The sequence below is a fragment of the Schistocerca serialis genome, chromosome 3 (assembly GCF_023864345.2).
Source record: "Schistocerca serialis cubense isolate TAMUIC-IGC-003099 chromosome 3, iqSchSeri2.2, whole genome shotgun sequence".
NCBI classification, from domain to species: domain Eukaryota; kingdom Metazoa; phylum Arthropoda; class Insecta; order Orthoptera; family Acrididae; genus Schistocerca; species Schistocerca serialis.
In genome coordinates, this window is record NC_064640.1 from 957,602,498 (window position 1) to 957,624,343 (window position 21,846).

A 21,846-nucleotide genomic window follows, 5' to 3' on the forward strand; every position below is an offset into this window, starting at 1 on the left:
GCTGAAAGGTGGAAGGAATACACATATAGTCTATATAAGAAAAAAACTGAAAGCAATATTATGGGCTGGGAAGAGCGGGTAAATGAAAATGAAATGAGAGATATGACACTGCAAGGAGCATTTTGCAGGTCTCTAAAAGATCTAACTCAAAACAAACTGCCTAGAGTGGATAACATTGTTATTGAGGCCCTTCCAACAAATGTATTTCAACCTGTACCCAAAATGTATCAGATGAGCAAAATACCATCAGACTACAAGAAGAACATAACAATTTCAATTCCAAAGAAAGCAGATACTGACAGATGAGGATATTAATGAGCCATCAGTGAAATGAGCCACAGCTGCAAAATACTGACACTAATAGTCGCAGAAGAATTACAACACTGGTAGAAGCTGACCATTGTGAAAATCAGGTTGGGTTTCAAGGAAATGTTGGAACATATAAGACCATCCTAATCAATAATACAGTTATCTTAGCACATAAATTGAAGAAAGGCAGACTTACATTTACAGCATTTGTTGATTTAGGGAAAGCTTTTGACAAAGTTTACTGGAATACTCTCTTTGAAATTCTGAAGACATTAGGGGTAAAATAAAGGGAGCACAACCTTCATTTTATAATTAAAAACTGCCTTTTTCTTGCTGCAATGTATTTTATTTGTTTGAGAGACATTTTGCCTTTTACTTTAAGGCATTTTCAGTGGAATTTTGTTTTCACATGCACTATTTGAAGATTATAAAAAAATGCATGTTCTCTTTTTTTCATAAATAAGTGATTAGTCACCGTTTTTCAAGCTTTTGTCTGGCGTCTGCTTTTCCTCTCATTTGGTCACTTGCTGGAAGTAGTACTATAATTTCATTTACGAAACATAAGCACATATTCATGTTACAATTTTTTTTCTTCATAACTGTTATGTTCTTTATGCTAATTGCTGTCGAGCACTATTATTCTTCTGTTAATAGCTGTAGATATTTTTCTAAAAACTGTAACTTAAATTCATAGCTACTGTGTGTTCACTTTATGTGTCTGCCTATTTGTTTTGTTTACCTACGTGTCAGGAATGTAACAAAGTATATGCTGACAACTACCATCAATTTCTGTTCTCTTTATATCTGTGTGTGCGTGTGTGTGTGTGTGTGTGTGTGTGTGTGTGTGTGTGTGTGTGTGTGTGTGTGTTTGTGTGAGTGTGAGGGGAGGAGAGGGGAGGGGAGGAGAGGAGAGGGGAGGAGAGGGGCGGGGAGGTGAGAGGAGGGGTTGGGGTTGGTTAGGCAGGAGAGATGTAGAAAGTTGAATGTGGGCTGTCAGAGAGTGGTTGAAAGTTTTGGTATTCTGTTAGTTTTAGTTTAAATGTTTTGTGGAGAAGTTAATGGAAGAGTGAAAGGAAAGGGTTGGGTGGTATTATTATGATGATGATGCTCTGTTGGAGTGTTACTCTATTGTTTTATGTATTAATGTAAACAGTGAGTTGTAATATTCTTGCAGGGTTAGGAGGTGCTTTTATTGCTGATTCTAGAGGTTGGCTTGTTATTGAGTTCTGTCAAAAGTTCTGCAAATGTGGAGTGGGTTTTTTATACTTCCAGGCTCTTGTGTTGCTTGATTTCAGATACAAAGAGCACATGAGAGCCTGAAAGTATGGTACAAACCACTCCACGTTTGCACAACACCTGAGAGAACACAATCATAAGCCAACCTCCAGAGAGGAAGACATGAAAATAATTAGAATCAACAATAAAAACACCTCCTAAGCCTGCAAGAAAATTGCCACATACAAAAAACCAAAGCAGAAAATAAAACACTGTTGAATGGTCAAGTACACAGGACAAAGAACTCACTGTTTACATCAGCAGATAAAATAACAAGAACAACACTCCAACAGAGGATTATTATCATAATAACAGAGAACAGAAATGAACAGACATTAGTTTTCTGCATATACGTTTTACATTGGCAACATATACATAAACAAACCAAATAGAAAGAGAAAAAGTGAACACAAGGTAGTTATGACTTTAAATCACAGTTTTTGGCAAAATATTGGTGATTGGTGACAGATAATAGTGCTCCACAGCAATTAGTACAAAGGAAATGAAAATTGTGAAGAGAAATTTTTTTAATGTGAATATCTGCTCATGTCTTGTAAGTGAAGTTATCGCTCAACCTCCAGCATGTGACCAGAAGAGAGGAAATGCAGATGCCATCCAAAAACTTGAAAACTGATCACTTATTAATGTAAAAAACAAGATATGAATTTTTTTATAATCTACAAATATCACATAAAAATAAAGTTCTATCATTCTAGATTCCACCAAAGATGCTTAAAGTAAAAGATGAAACACATCTGGAACAAATAAAATACATTGTAGCATGAAAGAGACAGTTTTTATTTACAAAATGAATATTTTCATCCTTGCTACAGATGACGGCCATGCAAACAAACTTATAGTAAAAAACTTTTTTACTTATTAAGGAATCTGTACCAAAATAAAATACTCATAATTTTTACTATCTGTAACACACCAACATCAAAAAATGGTGAAAGCATGATTGTTAACATTTAAAACGATCAGCAGAACAGTCTCTGTGCACGCTTGTGATGAACACATACAAGCACACACATAAGTTTGTGCTGGATGGTGGATGTGAACAAACATGCACAGAGCAAAGCCTTCTGATGGTTTTAAATATGAGTCATGCTTTGGCCAGTGTTGTACTACTGACATGTTACACTCAGCAACAATGATGTGGCCAGTGTTATCATAAATTCCTCACTATGCCTAGTATATCTTTTTATCATCCTTGTGTTTTAATATTTTTATAAATAATGTATGTTTCAAAAATTTTTAAGTGTTCACATTAGCTGAAAGGTAACTTTCAACTCATTGCCATACATCTGAGTTATACTATGTAACAATGATGTTGTGGTCAACATGGTATGCAGATATTGATCCTTCATTTAGTGTGGTAGAAATCATATTAATTTATGTTTTAATATTCTTTAAATAATGTATGTTTTTTTAAAGACTGTTAAGTTCACATTAACTGAAAGGAAATTTTCTCTTTATTTTCATAGATTTAAATATGGTTGTTAATCAACAAACACCTGCAACTAGCAAACTGTAGTTTCATTTTCTATTGTGATCAAGACTATCAAAAATTTTTAACAAATAATGCAGATTGCTGTATTTCCTCCACCTGACAATGTCAGGTATTACAAACTAGTGTATATAAAACAGCATTATATTCCTTATATGGAAGTCATATTTTATACCACCAAAAACTGCCGATGAAGAGTAGTTCATTCTGCTGTAATTAACAAAGTGTTATTAACAACTATCATTACACTGTACCTCAAATATATAAATGAGCATAGAAGAATAATTTCTGTCCATCAAGATTAAGTAATCACCTGAATATGCTCTTTAATTTTATATATACAGGGTGGTGCAGAAGTCACTGGACACAGACTAAAACAAAAGATTCAGCTGTCAGAGACTGTGGTCATGTGTGTGTGTGTGTGTGTGTGTGTGTGTGTGTGTGTGTGTGTGTGTGTGTGTGGGTGGGTGGGTGGGTGGGCATGCAAGTGAGGTGTGTGTTGTCTACTTTGGACAAACGCCTTGTTGGCTGAAAGCTTATTGTGTGACAGTCTTTTTGCTGTGCCTAGCTGCGACTCAGTATCTCCACTTAATGGTGTGAGAAGCAACTATACTTTTTGTAATATTGTTACATTCAATCCTTGATTTTCCATTGTTTGATTTTGTTGTTAGAGTAAGTGTATGTTTCATTAGAAATACAAACAATACTTACAATTTTCTTTCTTCATTAGCCCTTTGCACTCCATGAGGCAGACACAGGGCGACTCCGCGCACTCTTATTTAAATCGCCGCTACCTGGGCGGCAGTGCACCGCAGAGATTTATGCAGATCTCTTTGTGGAAACAATGTGGCCACTGGCCAACAATTGGGGTATACATTAAAACAAAATGTGTGCTTTCATTCATATATTTACGTAAGCTTTTACAGTACAAAACTTTCCATTGTGTGGTATTTTTTGAAACACTCTTCAGGATGGAGAGCTGGGTTTCATGAGCATGTTTCACAGTAATACACAGTTTCACGCCTGCCACCTTTCTTTTTTCTGTCTGAGCAATCCTTATGCTTGTTCCCAGGAAGCTTGTTGATTATGTGCAACTTTCCATTCAAGTGTTCCTCGTCATCAGAAGTTGAACGACGTCCTCGTTTCTGTCCTCGAGTTCTTTCTTCGGCAACTAATCCTCTTATAACACTTCTATGGAATGCTTTGTGAGACGGTATTGTCGAGTTGTTTTTCTCGCAGTGGTTCTTGTATAGTAAATAGCTGTGTACAAGTCCTACCTCCAACAGCCAGAAGTATAGTTTTCGCCACCACTTGAGACTTTTCATTAGAAAACCGTAACTGGAAATAAAATGGTCAGATCAATCAACTCAACCCATCTTTGAAGTATAATCAATAATCACATTTGGTTTCTTTATTTCTTCCCTTCCCTTTCTGTTTCTCCTTTCTATAAGTGACCCTGAGTTGTTGGCTTTTGTAGAAAGCATGAGAACTGTTCGTTTATCTTGCCATGCCAGAACCATCATTCTGTTGTTGCGGAGGCATTTTATTTCATGCTTTCTTAGACGCAGAGCTCCTTTCTTGATTGCAGCTGGAAGGTTTTTGTGATTGGCCTGAATCGTTCCTGTCAGATGCACGTTCTGTTTCAACAGCTCATCAGCTAATGCAACACTTGTATGAAAACGGTCAGTGTACAAATGATACCCTGATTGCCCTGTAGCATTTCTGATATTAGCTAGCAGCTGAAGAACTATTCTCTCAGAAAATTTCAATTGTGGACACATCAATGACTCAGTTGTTACAGCACCAAAATAGGGTATCAAACTGCAGATATAACCGTTTGATGAATCTGAAATTACATAAACTCTGAGTCCCCATTTTGTTGGTTTTTGAGGATTTTACATTTTGAATAATACATGACCCTTGAACGATACTGTAGATTCATCAACACCTAAATACTGATATGGTCGATAAATTTCGAGAAACGTACCAGACAAGTAATTCAGTACATTTGTCACTTTACTCAGACATGACTGAACCTGACTGTTGACATGTGTAGCACTCATCAGATTAGAAACGTTAAGTGCCCAGAAAATATGCATAAATCATCGGCGACTAAAACGGTCTGGAAAGAAGTTGGATGATTGTAACCATTCTCTTGAAAAAAATGTCCTGCAAGTTCTTATACTTTTGTAATGCCATATTCAGTAGCACACCATGGAAGCATTTCATTTCTTCCATGGTAACATTTCTCCAGTCCCACCATGCAGCATGTTGTGGAAGTGGTGTAACTTTACGTATTTTTGATGTAGCATACCTATTCGTTTTATCTGCTATTTGTTGAAATAGGTTATCTGTAAAAAATAATTGAAAGAATCCGACAGGTGATGATGGAACAGAACTACCTTCCGTTATAAAACCACACTTTGATTCGTCAAAAGGAAAATTTGTGAAGTCAGTGTCAGTGTCGCTCCACATTCGCCACGAATCCTCTGCTGAATCACTAGAAACATGCACATTGTCACTGTTTTCTCCGTCATTGTCACTCGAATTGTTTTGAAATGAATCACTATCATAATCAAAATCATTTTCACTCTTGTTTTCACTTAGAGATTGCTCTAAAAGATCTAAAATCTCTTCCTCAGAAAGGTCTGTACGTGAAGAACTAGCCATTTCAAGCACGTGGACTTGAACGTAATAATTACAATCTTTGACATAACACAGCTGCTACTGTTCGACACTGAGTTAACACTAGTTCTCCTAGATGGCAGCACACTGCAGCAGTAATGCGTAGTAGACTCAAAATACGTCTGAGAACTTCGAAAAGTCGTGTCGAATGAGGCTCGACATCGGAGCAGAAAACAAATTTTGTGATGTCTAGTGGCACTTGACATTGGAGTGGAAAGGGTTAAAACATACTTGAAGTCTTTTTGGAATATTGTTACATACTCCAGGGCATAATGTGGTATCACTGTCCAAATCATGAGATGCATCACCTATATATTATTTTAGTTCTGCAATGGTCTGAGACTTTTGAAAATAAACAAGTTCTTGATGACGACCTATAGGAAAAAATCCATGGGCGTGATGTCTGGTGAATGTGGAGGCATGTCAATATCTGCACTTAAACCAATCACTTTTCTCTGGAAAGTTTCGTTTAAACAATCATGGACAGCCATGGTATAATGTGGAGAACTACCATCATGTTGAAAGTAAATTCCTTGAAATTTTTCAGTACAAGTCATAAGTCCCAGTACCATGTAAGTCTGAATAGCTATCTCCTGTCACTGTTGCTTCAAAAAATATGGTCCAAGTATGCCAAATGATCATATTGCCTCCCAAATACTCACACCAGTTTGATTTAGTGGTCATTCTAATAAAAGATTTTGATTGCCAGTATACCAGTAAGTACAGTTATGTCTGTTAACTTGTCCACTTAACTTAAAATTGGTCTTGTCAGACCACATATTTTTATTAAATAGGTTAGGATCATGTGATGTTGATCAAGCATCAATTCATAACACTAGAGACATTTCTCTGGATCATCTTGAAGCAACCCACATTTCAAAAGTGGAATGTAAACTTTAAACTTCCATTTGCGTAACATTCTTCGCACTGATCTTTGTGATAAATCCAGCTCAGTTGCTAATCACCTGGTTGATTTTTGCAGACTTTGCGTCACAGCTTAACATACCTGTAGTTCATTTTCCTCTGTCAAGACTGTTGTTGGGCAGCCAGTTGTTGGTACATCTGTAACAAATTAATTTTCTTCAGATCTATTTCATATGTCACACACTGTTTGTCTAAATGGTGATTTTGATATAAGGTGTCTTCCCCATTCATTAACATCTGTAGTAGCACCACTTTTATAAAATGTTTTTAACACAAAAATCCTATCTTCTTTCATTATATTAGTGTCAACTTGGAAAAATACAGCTGTAAACATGTGTCACATATCATGCTTTCAACAATTCACTGCTTTGATAATTGCGTGTGGCCTTTTTTTTTTTCCTCTGCATTGTATACCAACTTGACAAGGTGTGATTATCACCATTTGGTAATAATAACTTAACAGGTGTGTGTGTGTGTGTGTGTGTGTGTGTGTGTGTGTGTGTGTGTGTGTGTGTGTGTGTGTGTGTGTGTGTGGGTGAGAAGCAACTTCCCTTTTCATAATATTGATACATTCCATCCTGGATTTTCCAGTTCAAATGTAGACACACACAGACAAAATGAAAGGACATATATTTGAGTGACTGTGTGCTAGGCAATGTGTTGTCGTATTCCAGTTCCAATTGCTTCTACAGTGTTCCGGCAGCTTCTGAAGGTATAAAACTGCCTTCCACCCAACAAAGTGAACCTGTGTAGCACAATTTAAAGGATATTACTTCCCTTATAATTCTAAAGTGCTATGCTTATTGTTTTTACCTTCCAACTTACAAGCAGAGTCTCTGAATCTTTCATTTTAACTCTGACATACTGTGGTGGAGCCTCAGGAACTTCCTCCATTGTTGTTACTGTGAGAATATTACTGTAATTAGATGCGCCAACAGCATTTACAGCAAGAACTCTTATGTGATACACATGTGCTGGCATGAGGTCACTCAGTGAGGCTACCTGCTGGAGTCTGTCCACCTCAATATGTGGAACATCGAGGCTCCAAGGCACTGTCAACATGCGTAGACACTGGTAAGAATTATGCTGTTTCTGAGACAAGCATACATCAATGAAGACATATTTGTTCCAAACTAGAGAGAATTACACACAACAAACATACCTGACACATTTTTATATTGGATGATGTATGATGTAATGGCACTGTTTCCATTATACGGCTCTTCCCAACTCAGTTTTACTGAGCGACTGGTAAAATTATTTACATGGACATTTATTGGCGGTTCTGGAGACTCTTGTACTATCAATTTTACCTCCAGCTGGTCACTTCCATACTTATTTGAAGCCACACATTCAAAAGTAGTAGTATGTTCTCTTTGAAGATCCCAGATAGTCAGTCTTGAAGATGTTACATTTTCTGATTCCTCTTCCTTCAATGTGATATTTGAGTAAAGTTTTCTGTCAAGCTGGTGCCCATTATTAAACCAAGTAATTGAAACTGGCTTATCTCCTTCAGCAGTGCAATCAAGAACTGCTGTGCCACCCTTCAAAGCTGTCACATTCTGGTATGCCACAGTAAATCTTGCCGGGACTGAAACAGTGATTTGATCAACATTTTGTAGTTGTCAACAGAGACATTCCAGTTAATTGTGGATTGTTTGCTATTGAAACAATTGCTGAATATTTTCATGAGATTAATGATAGAAGAATGTAACTGTTAAGACTGAAGATGAATCCAGAAAATTTACACAGATAAGTATCACTTGCAGTCAAAATTTGACCAACTGAGTCCGTGGATCTGAGCTATGATAAAAAAATGTCACGGCATACACTCCACGTGAAACAATGAAATTTGAGCCTCAGATCTGACCCATAGGAAATGCTGCACTGAAGTTACAGTATTCGGGAAACAACCCTTTGATTTCTTTTTAACTCTTCAATCATTTGAAGGAGTTCTTGATACAGTGCACTGAAAAATAAATTTTGTGTTAACAGTGGTAAATTAACATTTCCGTTATGAAAACACTGTGAGACTTCCATTGTATTGCATAAAGTAAACCACAAATGTGAAACGATTTGCATTACAAAAGCTGCACTGTGAATTCATCAAACAACAGTTATAGCTCTCAGAATTATTTGGAATTACAGTATATTTCAGAACAACATAATTATCATTATGAACATCCACATTATTCCTATTAATTTTTCCATGCAAAACTTTTGTCTCTCTAGCTCTTTGTCTTTCTTTCTGACCTGTCAGGGTTCTTCTTTGAGGAACAGCCCAAAGCAAATATATTTTCCGTATAATAAGGGAAAATATCATACATATTCAAAATGGAGAAACTGAAAATTAGGGACACTTCAAATTTTGTGGTGATGACAACAAAGGGACATAAAGTTACTTCCATTTACTCCTCAACAAAAGTAAATGAGAAAATGACGCTAATAAACAATGTCTGTTGCCCTGGACTGCTTCGTCACTACGTTTCACTTTCCATTGTTGGCAACATCAGCAGCATAGCTGTTGTGGCATTGCAGCTGCCCTGTAAGTGTATGTTACTTCAAATAAAGTATTTGCAATATTTAAAGATGAACATCTACAGACTGTGATTTCATAAAATGTAATTACTTTTGTGTCATTTTTACCATAGCACCTGATCAGTACACAAGGCAGAAGTTGGTAGCACTCCAATTTTTAGTCTTCACATAGTGGAGATTTCAATATGTGATACAGAAGGTATCATCAGAGTTATGAATATGAAAGCATCTGCTTCCTCTCACCAGTATTAATGGCTAGAACATATATGATTTTTTTTTCTTTGTGCACATCTATGAGAAAGCATATTTCAAATCATACAAGTTTCATTGACCTCCATGTATAATTAACGTTAAAAATTGGTACCTCAATTTTTGTGTTCACACCTTAATATTATGATTAAAAATTTAGTGAGCTCATCATCTGCATTAATGAACTTGTGTTTTGCTTAATAAGCACAATATTTATACAGAATGTATGTAGTTTCTTATCAACTGAAGAAAGCTTAACAAAATCTTTGATCAATAATTCCATTAAAATATGAGATCACAGTCTCTGTTATTCATTGTGATGTACAGCATATTCATAAGTCAACAGCACACATCAGCACCCTGTGTCCCCTGAAAAATGTTAGAGCTCACTTAAGTATTTTACTAAGTGTTCTTTAGAAAAATCTGCAGTTGAAACTGCGTAATCAAAGTTTCATAAGATACTTGATGCTTTTCATGCGATCTCTGAAAACAGGGTGGAAGTCACAATCCCAGTCATTTGAACATTTTAAATAGAATTTTGCACACCCCAATAGGTGACAGCTTTTTGTCTCTTGTTTCTAGCCCCTCCTCTTCCAAATAATGAGTGAGGGCAGTATAAACAGGGGGTGGGGACTTTACACCATGCCACTGTATATAGTGTGCAAGCCTGATTGGCTGCTGCAGCAGCAGTTGGTTGCTCCTAGTTCCCACACATTCTGAAATCCAGCAGAACATAAGTTCCTTAGATGCACACATATTAGGAAGTTGTGTGTGGACTGCACTGCTTTTTACTGCTGTGTGCATGATCTAGATGGCTTGAAGCTCACTCTGGGACAAGATGGGGTGAATCACAAAACAGTCATGGCTGTCCTCCTATTTAGACCCATTAGTATATAATGGTTTGCAGTGCAGTGCTGGCATTAGGTGTTATCAAATGATATTTTAAATATGTTGTCTGATGTACTCTCCTTCTTTGATATAGAAGTTCTAGAATCAGTCTGGCCATCTTTGGCAACTAAAGTGGTATTCAAGTGTGCACCGGTGTGAGATGTGAGGATTCAAAACTGGTCAAGAATGATATCCCCCACAACCAGCCTTGCTGGTTTGAAAGGGGAGGCAGAGCATACTGTGTGTACACTTAAAATGCAACTGGCAAAGTGCTCAGCAGACTCATCTGCTGATACAGCATTGCTTATGTTTGTAAGCATCTACAGGACTGCCAGACTGAACTGCCACAGCTCAACAGAGGCTCTCCATGGCCAACAACCCCGTACACTACCATACCTGCTCCATCCTGCGCCACGGCCCTCCACGTTATACCGTGGGTGATCCAGACTCGATGCACTCCTATGGTTGGTGTAAGAGATGGGCAAAAGCTATGGTTCAAGAGATACATGACTGGTGAATGTTCACTTTGTACACCAGTGGGGCATCACTGTACCACCACCGGAATCAACTATGACCTCAGTGGGGCAACAACCTGTTGTAGTGGAAACCATTGAAGCGCTCTCCTGCAGGTGCCGTCCCCTTCCGAGCTCCAGAGGACCATCCCATGCCATCGCTGGCACCCTTTCTTGCCACTGCACAGTCCACAGAGCCCCCTTGTTAGGGTCATCACCACAGCCAGTGCACCATCATCTGGGCCACACCCACCACCCTGGAGAAACTGATGGGCAGACCCTGGGATGGCAGCACCTCTTTGGATACTGATAAGCCAATGGAAGCTGATGCTATTGCTGTGCAGCTGCTATTGCACTGGTGCCATCACCACTGTCATCGCTATCAGGTCACCAGGGAGGATTCAGTGGCTTCCCAGCCTGTGCTGATCATCCATCAGCAGAGATCCCGCCAGTGTGGTCCTCCTATTCTGTCCACCAACGCCATTGATACTGGCTCCACAGAAGAGTGTAGGGGTGTAGTGGTGCACTTGTGTGGTCCACCACCACAGAATTTATATCCTGCACCGGTAGCGGTTGGGTGAAGCAAGCATGCTGCCATTGCCCACAGCCAGCATCCCGCCCCCCAGATATGGACATGTCAGGTTGCTGCCAGTGGGGCCTAGCCCACTTGCATCTTCTCCATTGCACACAAAAATTCTTGAGTCAGACTAGCTCTGAGCCAGAGTGCATTCAGTTGTCAGTAATAGGACCCTGCATTTGGAGAGTTAATAACTGTGTAATGTTTCTCCAACCTTGTCGTTATTCAGCGCATAGTTATTAGCCAGTGTAATATTTGCGCACTTTCAAGGAAACCTCCCCATCGCACCCCCTCAGATTTAGTTATAAGTTGGCACAGTGGATAGGCCTTGAAGAACTGAACACAGATCAATTGAGAAAACAGAAAGAAGTTGTGTGGAACTATGAAAAAAATAAGCAAAATGTACAAACTGAGTAGTGCATGTGCAAGACAGGCAACATCAAGGATCATGTCAGCACAGGAGCGCCGTGGTCCCGTGGTTAACATGAGCAGCTGTGGAGCCAGAGGTCCTTGGTTCAAGTCTTCCCTCAAGCAAAACGCTTACATACTTCATTTTTACAAAGTTTTCATCTGTCCGTTCATTCATTGACGTCTCTGTTCACTGTAATAAGTTTAGTGTCTGTGTTTTGCGACCGCACCGCAAAACCGTGCAATTAGTAGATGAAAGGACGTGCCTCTCCAATGGGAACCGAAAACATTTGATCCAGGAAAACACGTCTGATATATTCTATATGACACTGGTGACGGCATGTGCGTCACATGACAGGAATATGTTGTCGACCCACCTAACTTGCACACTTGGCGAATACACAAACTTCTACCTTGCCCGATTTAGGTTTTCTTGTGGATGTGATAATCACTCCCAAAAAAGTGATGAAAACATAGAAGTGTGTCACATAAACTGCAACAGATGAATGCAACAGTTTCACAGTCGCACAGTTTTCTCTTTGCTCTGTCAAAACATATGTTTTTAACGTTTTCAAATTTTTCCGTGTGTAGACCGTCAAATCCTGCATATGTACAAGCAAATCTGAACATGTCCTGGAATTTTGGAGAGCGAAGTTGATTATGTGTGAGTGCCTGAACTCTGATAATTGTCTGAAAATAAAAAATTAAAACTTTTCACTTGAGGGAAGACTTGAACCAAGGACCTCTCGTTGCGCAGCTGCTCACGCTAACCACGGGACTACGGCGCTGCTGAGTTCACATAACCTTAAATGTTGCCTATCTTGCACATGGACTACTCAGTTTGTATATTTTGCTTATTTTTTCATAGTTGCACACAACTTCTTCCTGTTTTCTCGATTGATCTGTGTTCAGTTTTTCAAGGCCTATCCACTGTGCCAACTTATAACTAAATCTGAGGGGGGGTGCAATGGGGAGGTTCCCTTGTTAGTGATTGTTGATAAAGTGTAAATACAGCAAATAACATTGCAGGATTTTGTAATGGAAGTTTTTAAGGCAGTTATTATAAAACATCATAATTAAAGGAACAATATTCACAAAGTGTAAACACATGTAAACATCTGAAGATGGCGTGAATATAAATTGAATGTTCTCTTAGAAATTTTTGTCTTGATGCACAATTTCTTGGCATGGCATGTTGTGAAAGGGGTGCCATTCATATTGATTTGTTACCCCATAAAAATTAACATCCTGGACGCTATAGTTTTGACTTTATGCACTAGGAGCACTGCCTCACATGATGTGAGAAAGCAGCCAGTGATATTAAGTATGTGTATCAGGGCCAACAATCACCAAAAGTTGCTCATTCCCAGTCTAAGGCAATGGTTCTGTGATAACGAAAGGTTAGTTTCTGTCACTGATGGCAGTCACCATCCAATATTGTTTAGCTTATATCTATGATAGTATGGCAACAGTTGTTCAAAAATCAGTAAGTGACATCTCTCATCTCACCCAGAATCCTGGGAGATGATCTATTACAATACAAATACAATACAAACTGAAATTTGTGGGGAGGTAGACATTTAAAAATTCTCCTCAAAATCTCTTTGTCTTCCTTCTATTATTTAGTGATATTTTATTCTTGCTATATAAAAGTAAAAACAGCAGCTTCACCAGAAGTTCAACAAGAACATACTTAAAACAGTATCAAACACTGGAAAACCTAGGATGGGATAAAAAAAAAATATATGGAAAGGATAAATTACTACTGTTCAGCTGTGGATAGGCACAATGAACAGATTACATTTAAACTTTTGGGCAAAAAGCCTACTCCACAAATAGAAAGCGCGCTCACACACACACACACACACACACACACACACACACACACACACACACACAGTCACTGGCCACTGTATCTGGAAACAGGGGCCATGTTATTTGTTAGATGTGATTGAGTGGATGTGTGTGAGCGCCTTCCATTTCCAAAAAGCCCTTTTGACTGAAAAGCTTAAACGTTTATTAGTGTTTTCAATGTGCCTGTCTGTAACTCCACAGCTCCTCATGTGGTGAGTAGCAATCCATCTTTTCATAATGTTGTTCCCAACAGTATCACCATACACAGCTACTGACAGTGCCCTGATAAACAAAACATATTGTCCAAATTAAATATTGCTTTCATTGATTTGTAGACAGACTATCCAAATCTACAAATGTTGAATGTAACAAGAACTGTGATGTCTGTCAATGGCATTGCCATTTTATCAGATGTGGGAAAGAACTTGGAAGATCTGAACAAAATCTTTAAAAGAGATAAGATCAATATCAATAAAAGAAAAGCAAATGTAGTCAAATTAAATGAGTTGAATCTGAGGTTATTCAGTTAGGAAATGAGACAGTGAGAGCAGTGGATGAGTTTTATTATTTGGGCAACAGAATAACTGAGAGTGGCTGAAGTAAAGAAGGATAAAATGTAGACTGGTAACAGCCTTTCAAGGAGCAACAATGTCAACACTGAATATAAAATAAGGTGTCAAAGTCTTTTCTGCAAGTATCTGACTGGAGTGTAGCCTTGTACAGAAGAGAAATATGAACAATAAACAGTGTGGACAAAGAGATAATGAAAGGTTTTGAAATGTGGTGCTACAGAAGAACACTAAAGAATAGATGGATAGACTGGATAAATATACTGTTGGAAAAAAATTGCGGCACCAAAAAATAATTAATGTAGGATAATGAAATTTTGGGAATACATTTATCTAGGTAACATATTTAAGTTACTAACACTGCAAGACTGCAGGTTAATGAAAGCATGAGATAAACCAGTGCAAATGTGAAGTGCTGGTAAATTAATAGCCAGCTTAGCTGCTAGAATGTTGAATGTAAGCATGAAAGATGCGTGCACTATGTTGTACAGGTGCAGGCTGACAATTTTCGGGATGGAGTTTCATGCCTGTTGCCCTTGATCAGTCAGTACATGGATAGTTAATGCAGGTTGTGGACAATGCTGTAAATGTTGTCTGCTGATGTAGCATATTTTCTTGACTGGAGACAGATCTGGTGATCAACCAGGCCAAGTGCTCACACACTGTAAAGCATGTTGGGTTACAACAGTGGTATGTGAACAAGTGTTATCCTGTTGGAAAACACCCACTGGATGCTGTTCATGCACAACAGGTCGAATCACCAGACTGATGTACATACTGGCAGTCAGGCTGTATGGGATAATGATGAGACTGCTCCTGATGTATTACAAAATCACACCTCAGACCATAACCTCAGGTGTAGGCCGCGTGTGCCTAGCAAGCAGACAGGTTGGTTCATGACCTCAACTTGTGTCCTCTTAATCATGTACAGTGACTACATTCCTGCCAAGTCTTTCTACAATATAATAGAAGGGACATTCAGCTTCCCTTAGCCCTTTTACACAACCTCATTCAAATTCAGTGAGTTGCTGACAATGCCATCTTTGTCACTTTGAAAACATTCTTGACTAACATCTAGTCACCATGCCCAATCTCAAAGGTAACTAACACTCATGACAATTACAGCAAACTTACAGCACTACTGGTGCCACTCTTGTATGACTGGTGCAAAATCTCAACAGGCATCATCTTTCAGATACAGAAATACACCTACCAACTTCCATTTACACAACTTCTTCTTGGTACAGCAATTATTTTTTCCATCAGTATCATTAACAGGTACTGAACTGCACTGGATATAAAATAAGTTGATGGCTAACGTCACCGAAGGGGCCAACGGCCTTGCCGCAGTGGTAACACCGGTTCCTGTCAGATCACCGAAGTTAAGCACTGTCAGGCTGGGCTAGCACTTGGATGGGTGACCATCTGGTCTGCCGAGCGCTGTTGGCAAGCAGGGTGCACTCAGCTCTTGTGAGGCAAACTGAGGAGCTACTTGATTGAGAAGCAGTGGTTCCGGTCTAGGACACTGACATACGACCAGGAGAGCGGTGTGCTGATCCCATGCCCCTCCATATCCACATCGAGTGACGCCTGTGGTCTGAGGATCACACAGTGGCCGGTTGGTACTGTTGGGCCTTCATGGCCTGTTCGGGAGGAGTTTATTTTAGTTTTTAACTTCACCAAAAGAAGGAATCGGATGATAGAAGAATGTAGGTTGAAGTAATTATGTGGAGATGATGAGGCTAGCACTTGATAGACTAGCATGAAGAGTGGCATCAAACCAGTCTTCCATCTGAAGGAGGAAGGAAGGAAAGAAGAAAAGAAGGAAGACTGGAGTTTGACGTCATGTCGACAATGAGGTTATTAGAGATGGAATACCAGCTGGGGACAGGGAAGGATGGGGTATGAAATCAGCCACGCTCTTTCAAAGGAACCATTCTGGCATTTCCTTAAGTGATATTGGGAAATCATGGAGAACCTAAATCAAGATAGCTGGATGCAGAGTTGAACTGTTGTCCTCCATCTGAAGAAGAAGAAGAAGAAGAAGAAGAAGATGATGATGATGATGACAAGCACAACCAACACGAACTCCACCACCACCACCACCACCAAATAATTTACCAAGCATCTACTTCAGAAGCTTCTTTCTAGTGATGGATTTCTCTGTTACGTGCTCAGATTGTGAAATGGCCACTGGAGTGAAAAATCAGAAACGTCATCTCTCTGAAGATTGTCTGTGTGAGTGTCAGAGCATACCACAGGGCACGTTGTTTATAAAAAGATCTACAAAAGGGACAAATTAATTTACAACCTCACTGTCTAGTACCTGAAGTAGTGGCAGGTGAATGATTGGCATGTGCCCTACCACGACTGCTGGGTGCAAGATGCTGGTGATAGGGTTCATCACTTATGGATACAGCCACATCACCTTTAAACCTTTCCCCTCTAAGATCAGTCTCATTATGGAGACTATGCAATACAGGCACAGAGACTTCAACGTACTTGAGATGAAATTCTTGGAGAAATGAAAACATGATCATTCACTTGCAATAAGAGTGTGAGTCCTTCCACATGCCACTGTTGTATGACTGAAACAATGGAATTTGAAGCATCTTAACTAGTTTGTTACATAGAGCCTCTGTGAATGTAGAACCTCTGTGATGGATTCAAAGAGGATTGGTATTTTAAATGTTAGCAAAACCACTGGCATCTTCTGTACCTAAGTACTTACTTTCCTAGATATATTCATGGTGTTGATGATACAGACTGTTTCTTATTGTTTCAATTTAGTTTTTCATGAATATGATATCCTTGCACAGCACATCATCTTTATTGCATTCAACAAATCAGGCAAGAATGTCGCAACTGGATATTCACCTAGGCAACTGCCATGTAAAAGTAATGAGCCCTGATGAAGATCACAATTACTATCACATGTGTTCCACTTCACAATCTCTCCATGGGTTTATGTGTCCTCATAACCTCACATAATACTGTTTAAATGCAGGGCTACTATGAATAATTCATTTGTTTTCAGAGCTCTCTATATTTTCCAAAGTATTACATACATATTTATGACTGACACATTAACAAAACCATAAGCTCACCAAGTTTGCATTTGCACTCTACAAATGTTTTATGAGTGCCTCTCTGGTTGCACAATACATATCCAATCAATAGTCAAGTTCGTTCCATACCTTATGTAGGAATATCCTGTCAATGTTCATCACTGCAGCACTGATGTGTTCTTGGAGCTATTCAAGTGTTCCTGGCAGTGATGATAAGTCCTCAATGAACCCCCAAAAGTAAAAAATTATGAGGCATTACGTCAGGTGACCTTAGGAACCAATGAAATGGGGCCACATCATTTTCACCACTATGCCCAATCCAGCAATGCAAAAGTTTTTCTAGGGACACACACTGATGTTCCAATGAGGTAGGTGCCCCATCATGTTTGAAGATGAGATTTTTGGAATCAAAAAGCAGTTGTGGAAACAACCACAACTGCAATATCTCAAGGTAAGAGATACCTGTCACAGCCTCCTCATGGAAGAAAAACAGCCCACACAGCTTCATCTGTGACACCATACAGAAAACATTAATCTTTTGCAAATCCTGTTCATGTGGCACAATTTCATGAGGATTCTTAGTGCCCCACACTCTCACATTATGGTGACCAAGCTTTCCACATAAATGTAAGGTTGTTCCATAGCTGAAAATCAGAATGGAGGTAAAATATTCATTCTCAAGTGCTTTCTACTTTGTAATGCAAAACTGAAGTCACTGGCCATAATTTTCCAGTTTTAAGCATTGCACAAGCTGCAGACAATATGATTTGAAATGACACTACCATCCAAAAATCTTCCATTCAGTTTTCTGTGGTGTTCCAAGTTTGTGGCTTGTGCAGACCATTCATTTTTTTTGAACTGCATAAAACCTTTCCCACTCCTGCTCCATAAATTGCATCTGGCACATTTCATCGAATGGTATTTTTCTGTTTACAGAGACAACCTGTGTCCCTAGCAAAAACACACAATGCTCTTTTTACATGACAGCTCTTTTCTGTATATCCTCTTCTGTGGATAATGTACTGTTACAACAGATAAGCATCACACATAATCCAGTACACAAAAACTGTTTCCTTGTTTTGTTGACATTTTGTCATGGCATGCAATAATAACACCAACTAGTGGGCACAGTGCAGACTCGATGAGTTAACAGCTCTGTTCATGATCATACTTGCATGTGCAATACTTTGGAAAATATAGACCTTTAAAAATGAATGGCCATTCATACCAGTCCTGTATAAAAGAGTGACACTGCCTCAAACATAAATTCTTCCTACATCAAAAATAAGAAAACATTCACACAAGTGACAAGCATTCTGTTACAGTTTGTTTATGCACTTTTAGATTATGCATCTCTATGTAAAATTCTACTGAATCTGAAAAAGGGCCCCACTGGCTGTTCACTCCAAATGACAGTGTTCCTCAAAAATCATTCATCACACCAGCATGAAGCTCTCTTTGGTGTTGAGTATTTTTTTAGACACATTTGTGTGGTTTATGCAGGGCTGCTCACTACATACTTAGGGCATATGTTTTGTGGGCCAGGTATGACCATGTCTCACCATGGCAGTTGTTTGTGAATAGAAGAGGCAAGTTACTAAGTACAGTCAAGGCATCAGTAACTGCCACAGCATTAGGAGGGGAGGGTGGGGGGTTACACCAGGTTCAGCACTATGAGTTGTGCAAATCAGAGCCCACAGTGCTACAGTCACAGGCACTAATTTACGCAGTCATGTGCTCACATGATACTGATAAAACTGTATCCATCTGCTGCTCCTGCTGACAGCTGAGGTGCCATGCTGCTCTGATACTGAGTGACATGTGGTGCTGCACTTTAGTCAGGGCACCGCTTTGCAGTAATAATTGTGAATGCCAATGAGCTCATCTAATCCTGGGATGTGTCATTGTGGCTTCTTGCTCCTCACCAGTTGACTGCCTATGAGTCCCCAGCCATATAGTGGTCAGTGCAGCAGCTACTCATCAGGGGAATGACTATGATTTCACAGCCTCATGGGACTGTGTCACTATTAATCTTCCCTGCTCCTCAAGACATTGATGTTCTCAATTTGTGTAGAGATTCATACCCAGATGTTGTGCATAGCTTGGTTCTTGTAATAAACAGTTGTTATTGAAAAGCGTGTGCCTTTCTTCAGCAAGCCTCACTCCTCAGCCGGCTGCTGTGGCCGAGCAGTTCTAGGCGCTTCAGTCCGGAACTGCGTGATTGCTACAGTCATCAGTCCCTAAGCTTACACACTACTTAACTTAAATTACCCTAAGAACAAACACACACACCCATGCCCGAAGGAGGACTCGAACCTCCACCAGGACCAGCCGCACAGAAAGGTGTAATTAATACATGAATTAAATGAAAAGCAAGAAAAAAAATTTGTGCACTAAGATGCCACAAATCAATTAAAAAAAATATTCCAAATAAATGGCCCCTATATTTTAGAAGATCGATATACACACTTAACCCAGGAAACAAAGCAAATAGAGTACATGCATTAATCAAATGATAATAAATCTGTCCCTGCACCCAGTAGTGTTCCGATGCACACATAACAGCTAACACATGCCATAAACAAACATGTTTCATTCAGACATAATTTCATATTAAAATGAAAAATTTTAGTGTGTCTGTTTCATAATAGAGAATTGAGGAGAAGATCCATACTAACCATGGACAGTGAGGAAGGCCAGTTTGCTAAGTCCAATACCAATGCTGTTTGTAGCTTGGCATAAGTAAAATCCTTTATTGCTTGACTGAGTGTTATATATCACAAGGCTACCATTTTGCAGCAACCTGGAAAATATTGGCTTACATTAAGACCAACAAATAAGTCCCAGGGCTACTAAATCTTCACCACAGAATGAGGTACATTCAACACATTCAGATGTAAGACAAAAACATGGGAATTAACTAACATATTTTCGAAGAGATTTAAAACTGTACCTGACCACACATGAACTGTCATGGCATAAAATGATGCTCATTTCAAATAAGCCTTTATTCTTACAGCATGCAGAGATCTACCTCTTATATCTTCACAAGTAACATTAGCATCAGAATTTTTCCCTAATATAAAACTTCTTGTGTCAATTGGATTACATTTAATTGCACTTATCTAATGGAAAATGGAAAACAAAGATAGCATGTAACTAATATGTTCCATAGATTGCTATCATTTTCTTCTGTTAATATGTAACTTGGCTCATTTCATATCCTTTTATGATGGAATATTCATAACATAATTAATAAATTAATTATCACACTTAAAAGGTAGTTTTACTGTATGTCACTTGTCATATAATTCTGTTGAATTCACTTCTCTTTAATAGTTTAAGACTGGTTGAAGCACTCAGTCTACATACATATGAATGCTTCTAACTGGAACCTCTTTGTTCCTGTAATTTAAATCTCCACTTATTAGAAGTAGGTTCTGATGTAAGGGAGCAGTTTGAAAAGTTTACAGAATCACCATAAATGTCAGTGCTAGCATGAGGTTTCTGCATAATATTAGGTCATCTTTTATGAATAAACATATGATGTGTTAATGCTCTGGATAGAGATCTGCAGTTCAGACAGCTCTCTGTTGTTATTCTCATGTAGTGTTATAAGAAGATGGAAAAAATCAACATTCAGGCACTGATTAAGTAGTAGATAAGGACAGATATGAAAGAGAACACTGGGGGACTCTGGTCCTTCACATTCAATTGTAGCCAAGTGGACACACGAGTTCAAATTTGGTTGGAGTAGCTTAGATGATGATCTGAATAGTGGTCGACCAAGATGCATCACTACCCCAAAATCATTGCTAAAGTGCTTAAAACAGTCATGGAGGATTGCCAACCGAAAGTGCTAGAAATTGCTGAAGCTGTAAGGATGTCATCTGAACAGGCACATCACATTTTAATAGTGGAACTATATATGAGAAAAATAGCTGCCCAGCTGGTTCTGTGACTCTTAACACAGGCTTGGAATGCATCAGAATGGACATGTCTGAACAATGTTTGGCCGACTTTCAGAGCAACCAAAATAATTTTTTGCACCAGTTTGTGGTCACAAATTAAACTTGGGTTCACTACCATACCCCAGAGACAAAGTAGTTGAAACATCATGTTGATTCACCACCACCACCACCACTACCACCACAAATGAAAAAAAAGGCAATACAGTCAGGCTGAAAGGTCACAGCATCAGTTTTCTGGTATGTCAAAGGGATTTTGCTAATAGATTTTATCTTCCCACTGTTCAAACAATTATGGAACAGTACTACACTAACCTATGAGGCCAACTACAGCAAAAGACATGTGAAAAAGGTCAGGTTTGACAAGGAAGAAAGTCATCTTTCATTAAGACAAAGCACCCTTACACACAAGTATCATTTTCATTGCAAAAGTACATGACTATGATACAAAATTGTTGTCACACTCACCTTTTTCACCTGATATGGCTCATCAGACTTCCACCTCTTCTTCC

General features: G+C 38.8%; 1 pseudogene; it reads left to right on the forward strand.

The window, feature by feature from the left end:
* Window positions 1-15,629: 15,629 nt before the first annotated feature.
* Window positions 15,630-15,747, forward strand: LOC126471866 (5S ribosomal RNA; annotated as a pseudogene).
* The last annotated feature ends 6,099 nt before the right edge of the window (window positions 15,748-21,846 follow it).